Source organism: Adiantum capillus-veneris, chromosome 30 (assembly GCF_014529385.1).
Source record: "Adiantum capillus-veneris isolate H3 chromosome 30, ASM1452938v2, whole genome shotgun sequence".
NCBI lineage: Eukaryota > Viridiplantae > Streptophyta > Polypodiopsida > Polypodiales > Pteridaceae > Adiantum > Adiantum capillus-veneris.
The window spans coordinates 14,580,574-14,584,386 of NC_140960.1; the positions used below are offsets into that span (position 1 = coordinate 14,580,574).

At 42.8% G+C, this 3,813-nt stretch overlaps 1 pseudogene; it reads left to right on the forward strand.

Annotated features, from left to right (window-relative positions):
* Positions 1-331: 331 nt before the first annotated feature.
* Positions 332-1,039, forward strand: LOC147417574 (uncharacterized; annotated as a pseudogene).
* Positions 1,040-3,813: the final 2,774 nt, after the last annotated feature.

Below are 3,813 nucleotides of genomic sequence, written 5' to 3' on the forward strand. Positions count from 1 at the left end.
TGCAAGCTCAACTTTGTAGGCCACTCAACTTAGCAGGACAAAATAACTTGGGCTTAACTTGCCTTTACGTAGCACTACCCAGCGAGTGTTGTATGCAGCTACCTTGTCTTCGGCTACGACTCTAGCAACCTTTCGTCTTTCACCACTCTAGAGCTTACCCTCAACCTCCAAGCTCTTAGCAGCCTTCCTTTTTCCTTCTTTTGTCCTTACTATTAGTTTGCCAACAACTATAACTGCTTTGTCTTTATTAGTTATTGACGCTTTGAAGGGATTTTGCACTAGATTTTTTATTAAGACCTTTCTAATTAAGACTCTATAGTGCATGAAGAACATGGAATCCTCTTCCACCCCTGCCCTCCATAGTAATCCCGTGCCCACCTTTGGAACCCCTCCTTTTCTCTCACCATCTAGCTCGGTTACCATTCTTTCCTCCAACGGCTCCGGCTTCTCCACCATCGGCTCCCCCTCTCCTAATACCACTTTTACCTTTCTCGCTCTGGTATCCTCTCCTTCAACTTTGCCTACCACCCTTCTAGGCTTTCTTTCAGCTTCCGCCCTCACAAACCCCTTTGCACTTATTGCACAACCAAGCACTTTGACTCCAGCTTCCTTTTCTAAAAAAACCTCTTTAGCACAGAAGAGCTTCAAGGGCTCACGGCAAACCTTCCTGTAGAGGAAACTGATTTCTCCCCTCCCCCCTCAAAAGGCGCCAAAATCTATAGTGCACCCGTTGGTCTTACCACTCAAAGAGGAATGCTCCCCAATCCCCCCCTCATTGCTTCTTCCTCTTTTGATGCTTTTTCCTCCTCGTTCGTCACCTCCCCCTCCCCTTTTTTCTCCTACGCCTCTTCTCTTAATTCTTTCTCCTCTACTTCTCCCCTCCCTACCATTCCTACCATCACCAAACCTCAAGAGTTTGACAAAATTGTGTCTTGTTCCTTACATGAATTCAAGACTAATAACATCAAGCTTTCTAAAGCTAAATCTCACCTTCAAAACCTAAGGGCTAACAATAAAGCTCCCAATAGCCTATGCATGAAGGCACCGTGCCTTGTTTTGGAAGATTCAAGTGCCCAAGCCCTTCTCAATGCCAAATTTGTTAGCTTTTTTGTTACGACGTTTATATACAAGCCCATGCCCTCCTGGTAGAAAACCTCCAAAGGGTGAAAGCATGTTAACCTGTCATGCTTTTTCATGTCCCGGACAATGCTAACTAGCACAATTTTGACATAATTATGCTAACTAGTACAATAACTTGAGCTACATCTCCAAGATCTATGACATATGATATATCAATAGAAAGCGCTTGAAACAAGGAATCCAAATGTACAACCTCCGACAAATTTTGATATTGTTTGTAAAAAATTTACCGGACGCCCAACTTTTTGAAGATGTGCCAACTTGAAACTGCTAACTAGCACAAAAAGTGCGACAGGTTAACATACTTTCACCCCAAAAGGTTTTTAATTTCTTCCATGAGGTGGTAGACAAACGCTTGGAAGACCTTGTTAAAAATCTCTCACCCATATCCTTTCCTAGAATTCTACCCGAAGCATGGGCTAATCAACTTGTTATGTGGAAACAATCTTCTCTCCTACAACTAGATGCTTTTGTTCAAAACACATCCTTCAAGCACATTTAGCCACTTCTATTGAGTCATCCACTCACAATGCAAGAAAAAGATCCCAAGAAACCCTCTTTGTGGAAGCAATGGATTTACCATAAGAAGACACCATGAGTGAGCTCGTTCAACATGAGTTCACCACACAAATGAGCAGGCTCCTCTCCCAAAAGACGTCTTTAAGCATTTGTAAAACCCTTTCCTCTAAAAAACCTTTTGCTTCTGCTCCCTCACAACCTTCATCTTCCCTTGCTAAGCATATAAGGCTCCCTTTGGGAAATACCATTGACAACCTTTCAAAAAACCTTATAATGCATCCTCCTCTCCCTCCGTCTCCACCACCTTCCTTGAAAAAAACCCCTCCTCTTTGGGCCTTCTTCCCCCACTCATTCCACCTTCACTCAAATCTCCCAAATACCCCCTTAATACCCCTCCGTTTTCTAGCCACCCCTCTCCCACCCGTTTTCTTCTTCCCTCTAAATCTCCCCATCCCTTATCCAACATTCCTTAAAAACCTAGATATTAAAAAAAACTACAATGGAGGAGGAAGTAGCCATTGAGCACCCTACTTCATGGGTCCATTTTCTCTTATCCAAACCTCCCTATTTTCCTCTTTTTTGGACCCTCCTCCCTTTTCTCCAACTTACGTCCCCACTACACCCCTTTCCACTCCTTCCCTTTATGGCATTGCTAAAAGAAGATTCCCCACTACACGCCACTCCACTCCTTCCCCTTATGGTGTTGCTGAAAGAGGATGCAAGTATTGGCTTCTTCTTACTAACCCTTCTCTTTTCACGATGATTTCTCTAGGAAAGAAATCGATTTTAAGTTAGAAAACAAGGTCACTAACTTAGCTTGCCACAATCTCTCTAATCGTACACTTTCCCATTGTGAAAAGAAGATTCTTGGTTTATGCCTTAAATATATTCCTCCCCCCTCCCCTTCTACTCTCTCCTCTCTAAAAGAATCTTTTTCTAACTTGGAAAGAAGCTACCAACTCAAGCTCTTTTTTAAAGAAGTCTCCCTACCCTCTACTCCTTTCTCCCTTCCCAATTCCTCTTGGTATCCACCAGCTCCCTCTCTTAATCTCAAAAATGTTTTCTTTTCTCTTTCTTCACAACTTAGCACCTTTTGGAAAACTTCCTTCTTGTCTTCTCACTTCCCACCCCCTTCCTTTTAAAAAAAAGATCTTCTTTCCTTAAAAAATGATCCTTCCATTATCATCAAGCCAGCATACAAAATTTAGGACCGGTCATCTTATCCAAATCTTGGTATATAGAGGAAGCCTCTAAACATCTCCTAGATTCCTCTACCTACACCCGTGTGGCTTCAGCTCCCCTCTCCTTTGTCTCTTCGCTTCTCTCCTCCATTCTTAGCAATTGCGCTCTTCTTTCTTCTAAAGAGCAGGCTTTCATCCTTAAGCCTCTTTCTTTTGAGCTCAAACCTTGTCCCTTTTTTCTACTTCCTAAAATCCACAAACCCTCCTTAGTAGGACGCCTTTCTCTTATAGAGGATATGTTCTTGAGCATGCCTCTATATAGCTCCACTTCCAGCTTCTCCCTATCCTTCTCACTAAGAAGGAACACCTCAAATATTCCTTTTCACTCATCAAGGATATCTCCTCTCTTGTACTTCCTTTTAATGTCCTTCTCTTCACGTTTGACATTGAGTCTTTATACCCTAGCATTCCCATTCAACAAGGTTTGTGTGCACTCTCTGACTCTATCGGGCACCATTTTTCCTTACCCAAAGCGAGTCTCATCCTCTCTGTGGCCTCTCTTGTCCTTAACCACCACTACACCTCCTTCCAAGGAAAATGTTGGTGACAAATCAAAGGTACTGCCATGGGTTCCAATTTTGCTTTCGTCTATGCCTACCTCTTTCTTTGTCACCTGGAAGATAGTATCAATCTTCCCTCCCATCCCTCTCTTCTCTTTTTCAAAAGATGCATTGATGATGCCTTTGGCATTTGGCAGGGTTCCCTTCTTGATCTTGAGAAAATCCTCAAGCGTTATGGGTCACCACTCCAAAACCTATCAAAACTTCCATAGAAGCTTCCATCCTTGGCATTCATTTCTTCAAAGGACCCTCTTTTTCTCATTCAGGGATTCTGGACTCGCACTGCTATCAAAAAATTATTAACTCTTACACTACATTCCATGGCAATCTTGACACCCAACCCACCAGAAAGT